This window comes from Chiloscyllium plagiosum, chromosome 4, assembly GCF_004010195.1.
Source record: "Chiloscyllium plagiosum isolate BGI_BamShark_2017 chromosome 4, ASM401019v2, whole genome shotgun sequence".
Classification (NCBI taxonomy): Eukaryota; Metazoa; Chordata; class Chondrichthyes; order Orectolobiformes; family Hemiscylliidae; genus Chiloscyllium; species Chiloscyllium plagiosum.
In genome coordinates this window covers 62,035,011-62,056,545 of record NC_057713.1, presented here as the reverse complement: position 1 = coordinate 62,056,545, position 21,535 = coordinate 62,035,011, and the positions used below count along the sequence as shown (strand labels likewise).

At 41.1% G+C, this 21,535-nt stretch overlaps 1 protein-coding gene across 6 annotated transcripts in view; it reads right to left on the bottom strand.

Annotated features, from left to right (window-relative positions):
- sntg1 (syntrophin, gamma 1) overlaps positions 1-20,892 on the bottom strand; it is a 517,427-nt gene extending 496,535 nt beyond the window's left edge. For 5 of the 6 annotated variants that reach the window (XR_006311406.1, XM_043688306.1, XM_043688308.1 and 2 more), the window contains exon 1: positions 19,744-20,892. The gene's annotated coding sequence lies outside the window, so the exon portion shown is untranslated. Of the gene's footprint in view, positions 1-18,312; positions 19,149-19,743 lie in introns of all 6 variants that reach the window. The other variant, XM_043688307.1, reaches the window with a different exon arrangement.
- Positions 20,893-21,535: the final 643 nt, after the last annotated feature.

Below are 21,535 nucleotides of genomic sequence, written 5' to 3'. Positions count from 1 at the left end.
ATCCTTGTGAGCTCTATCCAACTCTTTCTTAAATGAATCCAGAGACTGGGCCTCCACTGTCCTCTGGGGCAGAGCATTCCACACAGCCACCACTCTCTGCGTGAAGAAGTTTCTCCTTATCTCTGTCCTAAATGGTCTACCCCGTATTTTTAAGCTGTGTCCTCTGGTTCGGCACTCACCCATCAGTGGAAACATGTTTCCTGCTGCCAGAGTGTCCCATCCTTTCATAATCTTATACGTCTCAATCAGATCCCCTCTCAGTCTTCTAAACTCAAGGGTATACAAGCCCAGTCGCTTCAGTCTTTCAGTGTAAGGTAATCCCGCCATTCCAGGAATTGACCTCGTGAACCTAAGGTGCACTCCCTCAATAGCCAGAATGTCTTTCCTCAAATTTGGAGACCAGAACTGCACACCGTACTCCAGGTGTGGTCGAATCAGGGCCCTGTACAGCTGCAGAAACACTTCATTGCTTCTATACTCAATTCCTCTTGTAGTCGCTCCAGTCTTTCAGCGTAAGGTAGTCCCGCCATTCCAGGAATTGACCTCGTGAACCTACGCTGCACTCCCTCAATAGCCAGAATGTCTTTCCTCAAATTTGGAGACCAGAACTGCACACCGTACTCCAGGTGTGGTCGAATCAGGGCCCTGTACAGCTGCAGAAACACCTCATTGCTTCTATACTCAATTCCTCTTGTTATGAAGGCCAGCATGCTATTAGCCTTCTTCACTACCTGCTGTACCTGCATTTTCCATTAATAATTCCACAGTCACTTTCTAAGGTTCAACATTCATTCCTGAAGAAGGGCCTGTGCCCGAAACGTCGAATCTCCTGTTCCCTGGATGCTGCCTGACCTGCTGTGCTGTTCCAGCAATAAAGTTTCAACTCAACATTCATTTTGTTAACTCTTCTCCTTTTGAAATATCTACAGAAACCCAATTTTCAAAAAATAGTTCTAAAGAGCTTTCTCTTGTACTTTAATCTACTACCACAACCCTGTGCTACCTAAAGACACTTTCAATATAAGCTCAAACTTAATTGTACTTTGCATTGTACCTGATCTAGTATATCCAGCTCCCTGGTCAGCTCTAGAACATGTTGTTCTAAGAAACTATCCTAAAAATACTCCATGAATGCCTCAGCTAGGCTAACATTTGCTTTCCTGATTTTTCCAGTCTATATGTAAGTTAGAATATCCGATGACTATTATCATTCTTTTCTCACAAGTACTCATTGTTTATTCCTTTGTATTCCACCCTACCATGAAGTTAAATGTACATAACTTCGAAAAGTGACATCCTCCCTTTATCCTATTTAATACTGAGCTAAAAAGATTTTCTTTTCTCTCAGAGGATCATTAGTAAATTCAATTCACTTTTCTATCCATCAGTGGAAGCTACATCATTGAAAATACTCAAGCCTGAGATTAATAGATTTTCATCAATAAATGAGTCAGGTGTTATGAGAGAAGACAAGAAAATGGAGCTGAGGCCACAATCAGATCAGTCATGATTTTATAAAATGGTGGAGCTGACTTGAAGGAATGAATAGCCTACTACTGCCCTAATTGTTATGTTTCCACGAGCAGATTTATTAAAGTTTCCATGTGTGTCTTCATGTAGATTACATCAAAACTGCATCCAACTCTCAGTAAATTTCCCTTTGACAGTTAATACATGTAATGCATTAATACAAATTATTGATATAAAATTTTAGTTTCAACTTGATGAAGGGGCTTTTGTCACATTTTTCTCCACAACAGTTATGACACTTTTATTCACAAACGATACCATAATTTCTACTTTTGGTCAAATCTTCCTCAACACAATGCAATGGTGAAGTAATGAACTAGATTTTATCAGATTGGCTGGAAGCAGTATGGTGAGCAAGATGTTCAGCAAGGCAGCGGATGTGTGCTTATCATCTATTCCTAAGAGGCCTTTGTGCCATGCAGGGAAAGATTATAAACAGTCAGCCTGGAGTTAAGGGAGCCTTCATACCTCCACTGGCATTTACCCGCAGACAGCCCCATTACTATTGGAGGGAATGCCAGGTAAAACCTAGCAGTTTCCTGGAGACTCCAAAGGGGAGGTGAGCTCTCATGACAGCTTAATCATACTCAGCCACTTCTGCCCTCTTCTTCCAGGTACAGTACCAGGAGTGACGTCAGCACCTAGTGATGGTGCTGAGACAATTTTAAAAATTATTTCATGGAACATGGACCACAAAACCAGTGTTGGTTGTCCATCTTTAATTGCTATTGAATTGAGTGGCTTGTTAAGCCATTGAATGGAGCAGTTATGGGCGACATGGTGGCTCAGTGGTTAGCACTGCTGCCTCATAGTGCCAGGGACCGGGTTCAATTCCAGCCTCGGGCGACTGTCTGTGTGAAGTTTGCACATTCTCCCCGCGTTTGCATGGGTTTCCTCTGGGTGCTCCGGTTTCCTCCCTCAGCCCAAAGACGTGCAGGTTAGGCGGATTGGCCATGCTAAATTGCCCAGAGTATTCAGGGATGTGCAGGTTACTTGCATTAATCAGGGGTAAATGTAGAGTAATGGGGTGTGGGTCTGGGTGGGTTGGTCTTCAGAGGGTGTGTGAATTTGTTGGGCCAATGGCCTACTTCCACACTGTAGGTATTCTATGATTAACATTCAACCACATTGCTGAGAGTCTGGAGTCACAAGCAGGCCTGACCAGGTAAAGATGGCACCTTCCAAACATATAACAGTTACCATTTAGAAGGACAAGAACAGCAAAGACAATGGGAACACCACCACCACTTACAAATTCCCCTCTAAATTACTCACCAGTCTAATGAAATATAACTCTGTTCCTCAGAGCCAATGAGTTAAAATCCTGGTATACCGCCCTAATGGCACTGGGGGTGCACATATACCAAATGGGCTGCAGCAGTTCAAGAAGTCAGCTCACACCACTATCTCAAGGCCAACTAAAGATAGGCAATGAATATTGACCTACTCAGCAATGCCCAAAAGCTCAAATTCTATGAGTGAATGTGAAGAAAATCCTTTCCTAAAGGAGACTAGTGAAGCTCAGGTTGTAAGTTTGCTCGCTGAGCTGGTAGGTTTGTTCTCAGACGTTTCATTGCCATGCGAGGTAACATCATCAGTGAGTTTCTGGTGAAGCGCTGGCGTTCTGTCCTGCTTACTGTTTATGTGTCTTGGTCTGTTAAGGGAGGTGATATTATTTTCGGTTCTTTTTCTCAGAGTTTGGCAAATGGGGGTCCAAATCAATGTGTTTATTGATGGAGTTCCGGTTTGAATGCCAAGCCTCTAAGAATTCCTGTGCATGTTTCTGTTTAGCCTGTTCTAGGATGGATGTGTTGTCCCAGTCAAAGTGCTGAAACTAATAAGATTTAATAACAATAAACAGTTACTCGTTTAATACAAAATTTTATTGAATTAATTAATATTTTACAATCTGCTTTGGGATTTGAAACCATTTTCCCAAACATTTAGCCTGAGCTATCAGATTACCAGCCCAGTGATCTTGCCACTACACCTCTCCCTGCCATGCAAAGCTAAAGCAGTACCTGGTGAAATCAATGCATGTAATCCAGCCTATAGAACACATCAAACTGACAGCATATACACTTTTTCTCAAATTCCAGCCATCATTCATCTACACTCAGTAAAACATATTTAATAAGGCACAGTTGTTGAAACTTTTCTGTTTTCAATGTGATTTCACCTAGTACCATAGAAACAAATTCAAAGGAAGAGAAAATATGATGCTGCTGCCATTGAGGACCATATGTTCTATTTGCTCAAAAATTATAAAATATCAGACAAACTATTTCAATTCTTGCTGTGCCTAAAAATGCAGGGTCTATTTTGAACAAGGTTAACTGCAATAAATTCACGTTTGTCATTCAGATCTGAGATTCTATATGTAACACACTCGTGAGTGAGTTCCTTTGATCTTTTAAGCTGAGTATTCTCTTTATGCTCCAATCATGCGCATCTCGGTGAGTACAAGAATACGAAATTCACCCCAACAAAATCAGAACCAGATTTTGCCTTAAATTAAATTAACTGCCCCCCGGAAGGAACTTCAGTGTCTGCTTTCAATAATTTCTTTACCTTTGAGCAAATTACTGAAGCATCAGGGCCTCATGACATTCTCAGTAAAATGCAGTGAAAACCTGCAAATCTTGAAATTTTTTGATGCACTACTGAGAAAGTTGTAAGTAAGCTGTCAAATTGTTACTGCTCTAACCAAAACGTACAGATTTTGTTTTACTTGTAGACTATTGACCCCGTCATTTGATTCTCGATTATTGTACAATTTTAAGATTGTTAATAGATAGTGCAACACACTTATAAGATTAAGACTTTTTTTAAGGGATTAGCTTTCCATGGTATGTGAGCATCACTTGCAAGGCCAGTATTTGTTGTACAGAAGCTGCACTTATCCAGGTATGAGGAGAGTAATTAAATCAATTTCTTGACTTCTGCCTTGAGGATGATGGACACCATCACCTCTCACATGGTCCATCTCGGACTCTTCCCTTCCCTTCCTTGTCTTCACTATTTCCATTTTTGAGGATAGGCTGTTCACTAATTTCCTCTACAAACCACTGACTCCCAAAGTTATCTCAATGAAGCCTTTTCACATTCTACAGAAAATTGTAAGAACTGTGAATGCTGGAAATCTGAAACAAAAACAGAAGAAATGTCTGTTCTGAAGAAGGGTCACTGCACTCAAAACATTAATTCTGATTTCTCTCCACAGATACTGCCAGACCTGCTGAGATCTTTCAGCAAGTTCTGATTTGTGTTCCTTTTCACGCTCTGCTTTCTGCAAGAATTTCATTCCATTCTCCCAGTTCCTTCACCTCCGTCACATCTGTTCTAATGATGCCACCTTCCACTGAGCTGCCTCTGATACAACCTCCTTTTCTATCAACCAAGCATTCCCCCCATTGTGGTTGACAGGGCCCTCAGTCATGTCCGACTCATCTTCCACAATTCTGCCTCCATCCCTTCCCTTCTTTCATTGGACAATAAGGTTCACTTTGTCTTTACTCTCAACCCCATTAGTCTCCACATTCAAAAGATCATCCTCCTTCATTTCAATCACTTCCAGCAGGACAGCATGCCAAAAACTCCCAAATTCCCCTCCACTGTCAGCATTCTGCAGAAACTATTCCCATTGTTACAACTATTCCACCATCTCCAGTACTCCTGACACTTCCTCACTCCTCCATGGAACCTTCCAATGCAATCAGAGAAGATGTAACACTTGCCCATTCACCATCTTACATTCCAAGGCTGCAGCATTTTTCAAAACCAGACTACTGCTTACAATGCAGCCTGCTTGAAATTGAAACCAAACTAGATGACCATGTTGGGGAACACCTCTGTTCTGAACATAGAAATGACTCTGACCTTCCAGTTGCTTGCCAATTCAACAAACCACCTTGCTCTTTTTTCTTGTCCCCTTCAAGGAGGAGAGTCCTTGCACGTACACACTCACACTGATCCAACTCTCAAAGGGGAAAACACCCGACTGGCCAGTGACAAGCAGTGCCCTTCACATCAAAGGGCAATGCTGTGTGATAATTCCCTGGTTTTTTTTCTGACAAGCAGTGCCCTTCACATCAAAGGGCAATTCCTGAAGAAGGGCCTGTGCCCGAAACGTCGAATCTCCTGTTCCCTGGATGCTGCCTGACCTGCTGTGCTGTTCCAGCAATAAAGTTTCAACTTTGATCTCCAGCATCTGCAGACCTCACTTTCTCCTTCACATCAAAGGGCAATTCTCCTGTTTTTTTTTTATCTTTCTTTTTCTTTTTTTTTAATTTAACCTCCACACTACCACCTAAGTGCAGTAGTGCTTATTTTTTCCCCAGCACCCATGGTGTGTGTGTGTGCAGGTGTGAGACACAGTGAAAGACACAAAGTGCACGAATGTTTATTCAATTTCCACCACTAGGAAGATAGGAAACACCCAAGTGGCCAGTGACAAGCACTGCCCTTCACATCAAAGGGCAGTGCTGTGTGAACCACCTTGCTCTCATGCTAATGTTTCTGGCCTGTGATTGATTGATTGATTGATTGATTGTTGTCACATGTACTAAATGAAAAGAGTTCTTTTGCATGCTGTACAGGCAGATCATCCCATTCAAAGTGCAACAGGGTAGCAGAACAGAGTGCAGATTGTAGTGTTATAGATGCAGAGCAGATGCAGAGAGACAAAGATCAGAAATAACATTTGAGGTATCCATTCAAAAGTCTGATAATAATGGAAAATAAACTGTTCTTGAATCTATTTATATGGGTATTCAAACTTTTATATCTTCTGCCTGACAGAAAAGAGTGGAAGAGAGTATAACCAGGGTGGGAAGGGTCTTTGATTATGTTTGTTGCTTTCCCGAAGCAGCAAGAAGTATCGATGGAGTCAATGGATGGAAGGTCGGTTTGTCTGTAGGACTGGGCTGTGTTCACAGCTCTCTGTAGTTTCTTGCAGTCTTGAGAAGAACAGTTGTCAAAGCATGCTCTGATGCACCGAGATAGTATGCTTTCTATGATGCATCTCTAAAAATTGATGAGTCCTTGTGGACATGCCAAATTTCCTCATCCTCCTGACTGTCTTGACTGTCATGTGATATGAGTGGATCAGGACAGATTGTTGGTGATCATCACTCCCAGGAACATGATGCTCCATCTCAGCACCATTGATGCAGTCAAGGCCGTGCCCTTCACTCCACTTCCTGAAGTCAATGACCAGCTCCTTCATTTTGCTGATGTTGATGAAGAGGTTGTTGCCTTTACACCATGCTGCTAAGCATTCAGTCTCTTTCCTTTATTCTGTCTTATCATTGTTTGGGATCCTACAACAATGGTGTCGTCAGCAAACTTGTAAATGGAGTTGGGGCAGAACTTGGCCACACAGTTGTGAGTGTATAAGGAGTATAGTAGAAGCTGAGCACACAGCCTTGTGGGGCACAGGTGTTGAGGATTATGGTGGAAGAGGTGTTGCTGCCTATTCTCACTGATTGCCGTCTATGGATCAGAAAGTCGAAGATCCAGTTACAGAGGGGGGAAGCCAAGACCTCGGTTTACAGATGAGTTTATTTGGAATTACATGGTGTTGAAGGCAGAACTGTAGTCAATACATAGGAGCTGATGAAGGTGTCCTTGCTATCCAGATATTCCAGAAATGAATGTAGAGCCAGCGAGATGGTGTCTGCTGTGGACCTGTTGCATTTCAAAGGATTGAGGGAATTTGGTAGGCTGGAGCTGATGTGAGCTATGACCAACCTTATGAAGCACTTAATAATTATGGATGTCAAAGCCACCAGGCAGTCGTCATTGGGGCACGCTGCATGATTTTTCTTTGGCACCAGGATGATGATGGTCTTCTTGCTGCAGTGTTCTAACAAAGCACAATGTAAGCTTGAGAAACAATTTCCCATTTTCCACTTAATAATAGTCTCACGGTCTCAATACAATTTCCATAAATTCAGAAGCTGACTGCCTTGTGTCTGTTCTCCATTTTTCTTATATTCTCTTCCCCTTCTCCCCATAACTTTGTCTTGTTTCTGTTTTGCTTACACTGCTCTTAGTAGACAGGACATATTTTCTCCCCATCAATCCTTTATTTATACCCATTTTCACCTCTTTTTCCTCTTTCACCACTAATTAACAGCCTCTTCGGTCTTTGAGCTATATCTTAACACCACTAACTCCCTCTTCCTTCTCCGCCTTTGTCAAAAGTTTTAAAAAGTAACATTTTCAAACACTTTTAAGTTTTGAAAAACAATCATACTGAACTCAAAACTTTAAATCTGTTTCTCTAACCACAGATGCTGCCAAACCCACTGAGTTTCTCCAGCTTTTTCTGTGTCTATAACAGCTGGTGGGCAAACCTTGGAAAACATCGGAACAGGGTAGACCATTCGGCTATTTAAAGCTGCCATGCAATTTAATAAGCTTGTGGCAGAACTACGAGCCTCTGACCTTGTGTTTGCCACAATATTTATAGAGCTTGTCCTGTTCACTTTTGAGTCAATTGTAACACCCAGCTTGTCAATAGAGGATTCAGCGATGATAATGCTATTGAATGCTAAACGAACATGGTTAGATGTTCTCTTGTCAATTACAAACTAATTGTTTGAAGAAACTGTTTGTTGGAGAATCATCAGGGTATCAGGCTAAAAGGCTAGATGGACTTTTGTTTCTAATACTTGAAGTAACATCTTGAATGTGACATCTAAAGTATGTCAAATGCATATTAGACACAATATTTCATCCACAGGTAGATCCGACATGGAATTGCAGGGTGTGAACTGGAGATTACATGACAACACAGCAATTCACGATATAGTAGCAGCAATTTTGTGTAGAATTTTAACGTCCAAGGAGAAGGGAACGTGGGATGGATAAGCAGGTGAAGCCCAGAAAAGTGGTATTCGCTCAGGAACTTAACATGACTGCCAAGTTTTGGGTTCAACTTGGATGGATTTCTAGCCAAGTGGAAAACCTCTGTAGATATACCTTGTCAACATGGATGCATCTGAGGGCTCAGTGCAGCAATTTTGACTTTGACAGCATGTTTCCAGGTTTCCATAGTTGTCTGGAACATGTTAGGCTCAAGCAGTAAGGAGTGTTTCATTATCTGTGATCACAATAATGTACTCTGAGAAAGCTTTAGGGCTGTTATCAGCTAGGGAGTCAGTTTTCAAACATAGTGCATTATTGTACCAGCCAGGACTAATTTATTTTGGAAATGTCACCTCATCCCGTCTTTTGGAAACATTAGCTGAGTGAGTGCAAGTAGTGTTGAGATCATATTGCTGTTAATCCTGTCACAGAATGTTCCCTGTTTACAAGGCAGGAAACATCACTCTAGTATTTTCCCATGATAGTACTGCCTGTTTTGTAAATTTGATTTTTCAACATCAGCCAAAATTAAAACATACAAGCAATGCTGCATTTCTCACATAGTCACTGAGTATTTTACTACTGTTGTATTTTTATTAAACACATTAGACGTAGGAGCTATTTAAATCAATTAACATCTCAATTAAAACACCAAAACAGAAGAATTTGATCTGAGGTTGTTAACTATCAAGTTTACTGACTATTTTTAAATGCTTCCAAGATAAGTAAACATACAAACATGCTGGCAGAAAACAATGTGCTTAACAAATACAATTTAATGCAGTTTTAATTGTTTAAACAGTTTTTCCTTTGTTCCTAATCCAAACTTCCACCTCAGAAGATTACCTTTTAATTTCCAGTTAGCTATGAAACCAATGCATTTAGTAAGAATCACTGTGCTAAAAGGGCCAGGTTTTGAACAGCTCTAGCAACTTGAATCTGGGCATCCATATGATGTCATAGGCCATCAACAACAGCAGAACTGTACTCCAGCACAATCTGCAAACTCATGGCTCAGCATTCCCCCCACTTAACCAGTACCATCAAGCCAGAAGATCACCCCTGATTCAATGGACAGTGTAGGTGGACATGCCAGGAGCAGCATCAGGCATACTTGAAGATGAGGTGTCAACCTGGTGAAGCCACCAAATAGGACTATTTGCATGCCAAAAAGCATAAGCTGCAAGTGATAGGCAGAGCTAAGCGATCCTATAACCAAAGGATCAGATCTAAGCCGTGGAATCCTGCTACATCCAGTAATGGTAGTGGACAATCAAATAACTCACTGGAGGAGGAAGGTCCATAAATATCCCCATCCTCATTGCTAGAAAATCCCAACGTATCAGCGCAAACAATAAGGTTGAAAAATTCACAGCAATTTTCAACCAGACATGCTGAGTGGACAATCCATCCTGGCCTCCTCCAGTAGTCCTCAGTAACCCAGCTACAGTGGTCAGCCAATACAATTCACTTGATGTGTTTGGGGGAGGGGGACAGGATACTGCAAAGGCTACTGGCCCAGACAACATTCCAGCAATAGTACTGTTCCAGAATATGCCTCTTACCCTATCCAAGCTCTTCCATTACTATTACAACATTGGCATCTATCCAACAATGTGGAAAATTGCCCCGGTATGTCCTGTGTATAAAAAGCAAGACAAATCCAGCAGAGTCATTATCTTCCCATTAGTCTGCTCTTGGTCATCAGTAAAGTGATGGAAGGAGTTATCAACAGTTCTATCAAACAGCACCTACTCAGCAATAAACTGGTCAATGATGCCAGTTTAGGTTCTGCCAGGACCACTCAGCTCCTGATCTTATTGCAGCCTCGGTTCAAACATGGACAAAAGAGCTGAATGCCAGAGGTGAGGTGAGAGTTCTTGACATCAACTCAACAAAGTGTGGCACCAAGGAACTCTAGCAAAACTGGAATCCGTGGGTGTCAGGAGGAAACCTCTCTGCTGGTTGGAGTCCTACCTGGTAAACACGAAGATGATAGTAGTTGTTAGAGGTCAGTCATCTCAACTCCAAGATATCTCTGCAGGAGTTCTTCAGGGTAGTATGCCCAACTATCTTCAGCTGCTTCATCAATGATTTTCCCTCCATCGTAATGTCAGATTGCACAATGACTGCTCAATATTCAACAGCATCCCAACTCCTCAGATAGTGAAGCAGTCCATGTTCAAATACAACAAGATCTGGACAATATCCACACTTGCGCTTACAAGGGCAAATCACTTTCATGCCCAACAAATTCCAGGCAATGGCCATCTCCAATAAGAGACAATCTAATCACTGCTCCTTGATATTCAATGGTGTTACATCACAGAATCCACCACCACCAACATCGTTGGGGTTACCATAGACCAAAAACTCAACTGAACTTGGCACATAAGCACAGTGGCTACAATAGCAGGTTAAATTCTAGGAATACTGTGGCAAATAATTCATCTGCTGACTCCCCAAAGCGTGTCCACCTACAAGGCACAATTCAGGAGTGCAATGGAATACTGCCCACCCTCCTGGACAGATGCAGCTCTGACAATACACAAGAAATTGACACCTTCTAGGGCAAAGCAGCCCACTTGATTGGTGCCACATCCACAAACATCTACTCCCTCCCCACTAACACTCAGTAGAAGCTATATATTCTATCTACAAGATGAACTGAAGAAATTCACCAAAGATCCTGAGATCGTATCTTCTAAACCTACAATCATTGCCATCTAGAAGGACATGGCAGCAGATACATGGGTACAACAGTACCTGCAAGTTCTCCTCCAAGCCACTCAGCACCCTGACTTGGAAATATATTTTTGTTCCTTCAAGTCACTGGGTGAAAATCCTGGAATTCCATCCCCAAGAGCATTGTGGGGCCACCTACAGCACATAGACTGCAGCAGTTCAAGAAGGTAGCTTACCGCCATCTTCTCAGGGGCAGCTAGGGATGGGCAATAAATACTGGCCAGCCAGTGACACCCACATCCTATGAATAAATAAAAGAAAACTTTTTGCAATTCCCACTCCTGCAATCCTTTATCAACAAAAACAACAGCTCTTCTGATCACGTAATTAGCAATTCCTTTAGCTCTAACTTTCATTCTTTCATATAAATATATCATTCATATTCATCTTCACTATTCCCATTGCTCCTAATTCAAATCTTATGGCAACAGACATAAGTGAACCTGACACCTGATTGTCTCACTCACTCCCAGCTAAATAATAGGTAACATCCACCTTTACTACCAATCTCTACTATTGCCAAGTTAAGAAAACCTAAATTCTTCATTTCAAGTAATCTCATATTGTATCTTTATTCCTTTCATCCCTAATGTCCAGGCCAAGAACAGACACATCATGCACATTAATAATTCTAAGAATGTGATGATTTGGAAAGCTGTCTTAGTTCCCATCCTCGACTTCCCAGTCTTATTCTCACTCCTGTTCCAATTCCTGGTCATGCTGTAACTTGTAGTTTCTCTTCCATCTCCGCTTCAACCAGCATTCAGCTAACCAAATATCCACTTCATCAATTCACGACTTTCTCCCCATCCAAGTTCTTGGCTATGTTTCCTTGCCGTACTGCTCATCAACATTGTCAATTTTTTGCTTTGTATTTATTCTTCAAAGCCATTGTTATCACTCCTCTCCAAAATCTAATCCAATTTCAGCTAACATTTCATCACTAATATTTTCTTTTCCCTGTAATTTTTTTTTGAATATGCCTTTGCCATCCAGATCTATGTTAACTTCACCCACTTTTGTGTCTCAATGCCTTCATGCCTTCAGTATGCTTACTAAGCCTGTTCAGATTAAAGTCAGTGGTCACATCCTGCGGTGCTGTGATCATGATTTAGTATCTCCCTGTGACCATTCTTGATACTTGCCATGGTGAACTATGCAATTCTCCTCAAATATTTTTTCTCAGAATGTCACTTTATAGAATCACCAATTTTACATAACAGAGCCAATACTCCTCCATCCACATCCACACATTCATCATTGAACAAGGGGCCACATTTCTTTCTTTTTGTGTATATGTCAGTTCTCAACATTACCAATAAACAGTAATTAGCTTAAATAAGTATCCTGATAATACAGTGTAACCTCCTATTACCTCCATCAACTCACATTGAAAACCTGGCTGAATAGTATTGGTTTATAGATAAACAGCACATTCCTCAGCCAGTGTAAGGATAAGATGAATCCCATTTTATTTGGGTCCCAGCAAAAATATTGGATTATTATCATTGACTCTGTCTAAAACTGTCTTCTTAGTCTTAAATCAATGGTGTAAAAAATGAATATTCCATTCAATCCTTAGCTGAGCTGTAAGAGTCATGTTCTATATATCACCAAAATTGCTCAGTGCAGGCTCCACAATATCACCTGCTTGAGAATGCTGCTGCCTTAAAGTGTATGCTTAGCTACAAACTTAATACTTCCTTGTGTTCACACCATCCACTTGAACTTTCTGCAGTCAATGTGCAAACTGTTAAAAAAGAAATCCTGAATTCTGCTCTGCACTAAGTCTATTACTCATAGCTTGACCAAGGAGAAGGTGCTGGGGAAGCTGAAAGGTCTAAAGGTGGATAACTTAGTTGGACCAGATGAACTGCAGCACAGAAGTTTGAAGGCGATTGTGGAGACTGTGGTGATCTTTCAGGAATCACTGGAGTCAGGGAGGTTTCAAAAGGACTGGAAAATGGTTAATGCAAGACCCTTGTTTCAGAAGGGAGGAAGGCAGAAGACAGCAAAATAAAGGTCAGTTAGCCTGACCTTGACTGTTAGCAAGATTTTAGAGTCCATTGTTAAGGATGTGATTCTGGAGTACTTGGAAGTGCATGGTAAAATCGGGCTGAGTCAGCTTCATCAAGATTTGGACGGGCCCAACAAATCTATTAGAATTCTTTGAGGAGCACGTTTTTTTCAAGGACACCAGTGGACATGATCAATTTTGGATTTCCAGAAGGCCTTTGACAAGGTGGTGTACAAGAGGCTGCTAAATAAGATAACAGCCCATAGTGATAAGAGCAAGCTGAATGGATAGAGGATTGGCTGACTGGCAGAAGACAGATAGTGGGGATAAAGGAGTCTTTTTTCATGATGGCAGGCAATGACTCGTGAAATTCTACAGGGATCCATGTTGGGATCATAGATATTCATGTTGTATATTAACAATCTGGGTGAAGGAACTGAGGATAATGTTGCTAATTTTGCAGATGACACAAAGATGGATGGAGGGGCAGGTAGTATTGAGGAAGTGAGAGACTACAGAAGGATTTAGACAGGCTAGAAGAGTGAGCATTGAAGTGGCATATGGAATACAATGTGGAAACATATGAGGTTATGTACTTCAGTAGGAAGAATACACGCATAGACTATTTTCTAAATGGGGCAAGTCTTGGGAAATCTGAAGCACAAAGGGACTTAGTAGTCCTAGTTCAGGATTTTCTTAAAGTTTACATTCATGTTCAGTTGACAGTTAGGAAGGCAAATGTAATATTTAGCATTCATTTCACAAGGCCAGAATAGAACAGTGATGTCCTGCTGAGGCAGTATTAGGCTCCGGTCAGGCTGCATTTAGAATATTGTGAGCAATTTTAGAACATAGAACATAGAAGAATACAGCGCAGTACAGGCCCTTGGGCCCTCGATGTTGCGCCGATCCAAGCCCACCTAAACTACACTAGCCCACTATCCTCCATATACCTATCCAATGCCCTCTTAAATGCCCATAAAGAGGGAGAGTCCACCACTGTTACTGGCAGGGCATTCCATGAACTAACGACTCGCTGAGTGAAGAACCTACCCCTAACATCAGTCCTATATCTACCCCCCCTTAATTTTGGGCCCTGATGCTAAGGAAGAAATTGTTGGTGTTGGAGGTGGTAGGGAGGACGTTTACAAGGATGATCCCAGGGATGAATGGCTTGTTATATGAGGTGCAGCTGAGGACCCTGGATGAGTTTAGAACGATGAGGGGGAATCTCTTATTGAAGTTTATAGAATACTGAGAGGTCTGGACGCTTCCATTAGTAGGAGAGACGAGGACCCAAGGGCACAGCATTGGAGTGAAGAGATAACCCTTTCGAACTGAGATGAGGAGGAATATCTTCAGCAAAATGGTGGTGAATCTTTGGAACTCATTTCTACAAAAGGCTATGGAGACTAAGTCATTGAGTATACTTTAGACAGAGATGAATAGGTTCCTGACTAGTGAGGAGATCAAGAGTTACAGGATGAAGGTAGGAGAATGAGGTTGAGAAACAATTCAGCCATTATTGAATGGTGGAGAAGTCTTGAGGGGCCAAATGGCTTAATTTTGCAGCAAAATCTTATGAACTTATTATCTTATGGTTTTCTGCCTTAATTTCCCACTAGCATCCAAAACCTCAGTTTTAAATTCTTATACAGCCTCATCCCATCCTTTCTCTACTTCTAATTGTCTTTGATGCTGTGATTCTGATCTATGTACATCACCATCCATCTTCCTGCTGTTAGTGTGAGATCCTTCAATTAACTTAGTTCTTTGCAACTCTCATGCCATGGCACCGAATACTTTTTTGTATCGTGAAAGCTATCTTGTGTATTTTGTTCTAAAATTACTTTGCACCATTTTGGAGTTTTAATGGGTTAAACATAAAATGTTGTTAATAAAGCACACAGTGAAATGTTGCCTCATCGTTTGTTTAAGTTTCTCAAAATTTAACTTGGAATGAATATGCAGATCCGTGAAAAAGTTAGGGAAGGCAGTCAACTGTACACTGCTCCCTATGAAATCCATTGTTATACTGTGTCTTGTTAGTCACCTTTTAAATAAACTACATTATGCTGAAGTATATAATTGGTTTGTCATTAAATTAGTGCTTTGCAATTTATTTCCTGCAGATAACTGCAAATGAAATGCATTTCATGACGGTTAATTTGTGACTAAACCTGCAGTTTATCACAGTAGGCAAAAATAAAATCACAAGTTACCCTCTGTTTTATACATATTAATGTTGAAAGCAAATATTTTTACTATTACAATTACAATTTTAATCAAAAGTTATTAGAGTGCATACATTTTAATTATAGTTTTATCAAATAACATGCTCATAACATTCTAACTGCATTTCTCACTTGACGAAAATGTCTCCATGTTGGGTAAGGACTATTGTAATTTATACTAAATTATTGAACAGATTTAAAATCATGCATAATTTCAACAATTTCATTTCCCATTAAAAATAGTTCTGTCAATTTCTACTTCCAAATCAGTATTGAAGGTGTTGTTGAGATTTATTGAGAGCTCAAACAGAGAGTTAAAAGTTTGGGGGTGAGATTGCTGTTTGTTTTTCTGCAATAATAAACTCTTGAAAACCTAAATAATGACAACAATATCAGAAAAATAACCCTTCTATTCGAAATTTTATTTTTAGTTCACATTTAGACAATTAGAACAATCATTCCCATTCAATTTATAGTTATTAATTTTATTATTTAGCCCTTCCCACCTCAGGCGACTGACTGTGTGGAGTTTGCACATTCTCCCCATGTCTGCATGGGCTACCTCCGAGTGCTTCGGTTTCCTCCCACAGTCCAAAGACGTGCAGGTTAGGTGAATTGGCCATGCTAAATTGCCTGTAGTGTTAGGTGAAGGGTAAATTAGAGGTATGGGTGGGTTGCGCTTCGGCAGGTCAGTGTGAACTTGTTGGGCTGAAGGGCCTGTTTCCACACTGTAAGTAATCTAATCTAATCTAATCACTGTAGGTAAATGTTCCATGTTGATATGTGAAATAATTACTTACTAATCTGAAATCATCACATTAAGACTAAATAGTTCTCCAATCAGGATACAAGCATACTGGCTTCTATTCTGATCCTGATGCACAAGTGAAGCATCTAAAGTGAGACATAAGAGGTTTGTTCATAGTGTCAGTAAACGAGGGAGTTGCTTCGTATTTTTTAAAAAGGGAGCATTTCCTCCATCAACATTACTGCAAGTCTGGAAATTATCAGCCACTGGGGGAATATAAAAGGTTAATCCTGAGAACTACTTCAAGGTGAATCCAGCATCCAGTATATGCAATGTAGGTTAAAAGAAATCTATAAATCAATATCAGGGCAGATTTTATCATGCAAAGAGTGAGCACCGCTTAGTGGACAGTTGAAAGGGAAAAAAAAGCATGGCATTGTGGATACATTAGATTTGTGTGATTTCGGGTGGGACATATTTCGAGAAGTTTTCATCAGCTGACTTTCGACCTTCAATGTCTCTGACCAGTCAAAAGCTTTTAATTTGCCAACTCCAATATTTTTAACTCGGAACATTTAAGTGTACAAAAACCCTGCCTGATATGATTTTAATTAGTAACTGAATGTGAAAGCTGAAAAATCCAGTAAAACCTTCCCTAATCCAAAGGTGCAGGCAATTTATTGTACCGGTTCCTTGCAGCATTGAGCTGTGAGCAAACTAATTGCAGCTTTTTTTTCTATATTAACCAGCTGGGAGACATACTAAGTCCCAGTACTTGCTTCCAGCATATATTACTTCACAATTTTTCCACTGCGTTGTATCTTCAATGTCATTGATATTGTACACTATAAGCAGAATACATGCATAAATCAGAGCAAAAGGTTACAAAATGACATGTGGAAGTCTGAGGCCTTCTATTTTGGATACCAGACAACCAAATTAGAATTTTCCTTAAAATTCTAAGGAAGAGAGAGACTAAGAGTGACACTAAGAGCTGTGGAGAAGCAAGGTGTCCACATACAAAAACCACAAAGTGCCACGATAGATCAAAAGATCTTTTAAAACAATTGAAAATGGGCCTTTACATCAAGTTGATTGATTTTTTTTAAAAAAGTCCTTGAGTTTTATAAGAATTTAGTAAGACTCCACCTGAAGTATCATTCTCAACCTGTTGAAAGATTGGCCTTGGGAGCTAGTTCAGCACAGATTTACCAGAACAATGTCAAAACTTAAATAGCGAATTCATGGAAACTATATTTGATTAGATTAGATTACTTACAGTGTGGAAACAGGCCCTTCGGCCCAACAAGTCCACACCGACCCGCCGAAGCGCAACCCACCCATACCCGTACCTTTACCCCTTTAACCTAACACTACGGGCAATTCAGCATGGCCAATTCACCTGACCCGCACATCTTTGGACTGTGGGAGGAAACCGGAGCACCCGGAGGAAACCCACGCAGACACGGGGAGAATGTGCAAACTCCACACAGTCAGTCGCCTGAGTCGGGAATTGAACCCGGGTCTACAGGCGCTGTGAGGCAGCAGTGCTAACCACTGGGCCACCGTGCCGCCCACTAATTTGCTTGAGTTTCTGTGAATGGAAATCAAAAGTAACTGATTGCATGTAAAGTATTTTAGCTCCTCCAGGAGTTATGTAAAAGTGCTGTGTAAATGCAACTTGTGCCAGTGGCGCCTGAATTTACCTGAAACTGTTGTAAATTTGCTTGAGTTTAGAAGATTGAAATATAATGTTACAGAAGTATGTGACATGATACTGAGACTCAAGAATGTAGATACAAAGAAACTGATGCAGCTGCTGGAGAAAATGCAGTCAAAAGAACATGATTTAAATTTACAGCAGTACTGTTTTGGAGTTAAAATAGAAAACAATTTGAGCGCAAAGAATAGTTGAAATTTACAAATTAATAAAATGATGTTAGGTTAAAAAGTCAAGACAAGAGACAGAGATCAAAGGTAGTTATTAAACATAAAGTGAGGCACAGATCGGCCATCACCTAGTGGATGACTGACCTGGTTTCACATCTTGTTTCTGTGAATGGAAATCAAAAGTAACTGATTGCATGTAAAGTATTTTAGCTCCTCCAGGAGTTATGTAAAAGTGCTGTGTAAATGCAACTTGTGCCAGTGGCGCCTGAATTTACCTGAAACTGTTGTAAATTGGAGCAAGATAGCATTTGTTTTGAAAGCCCTTCATCACTGCGAGATGGTGTGAACGGCTGTTTGTCGCCCCCTAGTCGATGTTCGCTGAGAATCCCGGAAACTGAGAATAATCACGGTTCGGAGAACTGAGAACAACAAATGCTGGCGATCATAGCGGGTCAGACAGCATCCATGGAGAGAGACCAAGCTAACGTTTCGAGTCCAGATGACTCTTGGAGAACGACGGAGTTTCAAAATAAGGACTGTTTTCTTTTAACCAGCGAACTATCTGATAGCTTTCTGCTGTTTTCAACTAACACTGGAACGTTTCACGTTGATTAACGTGGACGTGAGTATTCCATTCTGTGCTTGGATCGCGCCCTTCTCTATAAAGCGCATGGCAGTGAACACCAATTCTTCCTTGAGAAAGGTAGAGGTTGACTAACTTATAAAGAGGTGCTAATGTTCCACCCCAGTCCAACACCGGCATCTCTAAATCATGACCAAAATTCCACCGTCCCTTTCAGCGTCAACTGTTTCAGCGCCGCGTGATATTGAGGGACGGTTTGTTCTACCGTCATGTCCAAGTGTAACAGAGCTCGGTTTAACAAGGACACTGGAGTCTGCAAACTACTACGATCAAAAGCACCCACGACCGGATCTTTGACACACTTTCCCCTTTGCACTTTGTTCCTCATGACTTATTCATTTATTCCCGCCTAACGCCCGCGTGTGGGGTTCAATGCGAACCTGAGGATGCTTGCATATTCCTTAACGAAATATTTGGACTTCACTGATCGCTCTGAACCTTCTCTTAACGATATTTCCCACAGTAGCTCTGAGCGAAAAAGCAAAAAAAAAATCAAAATAACCTACAAATCAACATTGTGGTGGTCGGCAGCCGCGCAATTGCCGCCCTGTAGCCCAGATGTAATGCTACACAGATATAATCTAGCTGCTTTCTGCAACATCTCTTATGTTCCGGAAGCTTTCAATCATGACTCGTTTCACTTAAGCAAACCCCACACATCACCGATGTAAATGCTCACATTGTAAGAACTCTCAGGTCCCTTCGCAATTAGAAGATTATTTCCATCCACTAAGCCAGTCCCCAACACGATTGTAAGTTCATTCCGTGTAAAAAAAAAATCTAACCAAAAACACTGGCGCCCTTCTCAGTTTCACATCTCACGGCAGATTATGTTTCTCCAGCTCTTACTGCAAAGTTTGACATTTACAAGTCTACAAACCGTGTCCGTCAGATTGAGCTCTGTTGTAAGCCATGTTTGTTGCCCGCTCCCCCCTCTCTCAGCTGAGTGTCAGTGTTACGGCTAAGGGGGAATTGGGCTCCTTTCCATGGAGACGATGGATGCCTACCGTACACCATTTACCAGGAGACCAGAGCCTTCAGAGGCTGTTAAACTGCACCTTACCTGCTGGCTGGGTAACAGGTGTTGCTCTGAGGCCAGTCACTGCTGCAGACTGCCAGCTTTCCCCTTCTACACTATGCCCCGAATAACGCGGCCGAGCTCCATCTCCCCGTACACCGACCGTCTGTGACAACTTGCGGCACAGTAACTCGGGCTGAACGCCTCTCCCAGTGCTGTTTAAATCATACTGGCATAGGGCTGTGGCACTGCAAACGGAGCCGGGACGGTGCACTCCTGAGCGGACAGCTCGCTTACATTTCCACAGCGCACCCTCTCGAAGGTGATTGAGGAACCAGACCTTCTTGCTGCGGTCAGTTCGGTTAGATTTTGCCAGGCAGTGGAGGATGGAGGACTCCCACAACTTGTCTTCCTCCAGGGACTGGGGCAGGCGCGATTCCAGCTCCTGATGTCTCTTTTTGAATGTGCTGCTTGTGTGTGTGTGTATATCTGTGTTTATCTTCGCCTCTCCCCGTTGTGTGCCTGCACGAAGCAGTGAATCAGCAAGACCTATGTGGATGAGGTAGTTGCAGAGAGTAGAGTCTGTGATGTGGCACCGCCACTTGGCGCTGGGGACTCAGCACACGGCATGCACAGCGCTGGATTGACGCTGAATCGTGTCGGAGCAGATTCCGCTGTTGCTGGGTTGCCAAGTCTCGCTTCTTTCAAAGTTATTAAAGGGACTTTTGTTTACAAAAAAAAATCATAAAGGAAACCTGCAACGCTCCTCAAGAAATTAATACGATTTACTTATTAATTGAGAATTAAACCAAATTGCTTTAAATGCAAAAATAATTAGAACGCGTTGTATTTCTCCGAGCCAACAAGATACCTGGCACTGATGTGTTATACTGTAGAAAGCAATTATACTGTGGATGTGAGGCAGTGTCTGAATCTCACACATTGACTCCGGTATCACCACGTCTTTATTCGTCCAAGGAGATGGCATCTTTGCCTCGCTGAAAACGCACTGTTCTTAAAGTGGTACTTTCCACCAATAGATTTCCGACATGCCGTGATAGGATGGAAAGTTGCAGTTCATTTCTCGCTAGTCTTCAACAGCGCCCCGTTCCTCCAGTGGTGAGCAGGAGGAATGTTAGCAATGCATGGGAGGCGGGTGATGTCAGCCTTATTCTATGAATAAAATATTTTTTAACCGGTACTTGAACATATCAATTGATTTTTTAATTTGGGCACAAACAATACTAAGAGTTTGTATCATATGTATGTAAGTGAGTTTGAAAAGTCATCTTTAACACCATTAATTTGTCCAAATTAAAAATATAGGACTCTTATGCTAAAATTTTGCATCGTTATTAGGTATTGCAGTATATGACTAATTGGGAAATATGAAACTATTTCTGAGATATGTCCATTGACAACAAATGAATTCAATATTTGAATTTGATAAGAAAGGTATCTGCTATTATTAACTGTCAATTATTCTTCAAACGTGTTGCAAAGTAATCAAAGTCCCATGATAACATAAACATGCAATTTTCTTTTCAAAGAATGGCTAGCTAAAATTTTGAAATTCACTTCAATCCATGTAGTTTTATCAACAATATTTCAGAGATGACAAAATTGCACCATTGTTGTAGAGGTTCGTTATCTGCCATTCATAATACCATCTGTTTAAAACTATTGTTTATTTGCTATTTTTTATTTTGAATTAAATTTCCCCAAGATCGGATCAAGAGAAGTTGAATCCTGGTAAATCTTACTGTACTGAATAATGACTTCATACTGAAGTAAGTACTCAGTCTTTGCAGTAACTGAATGTTAGTCAAACCAGATA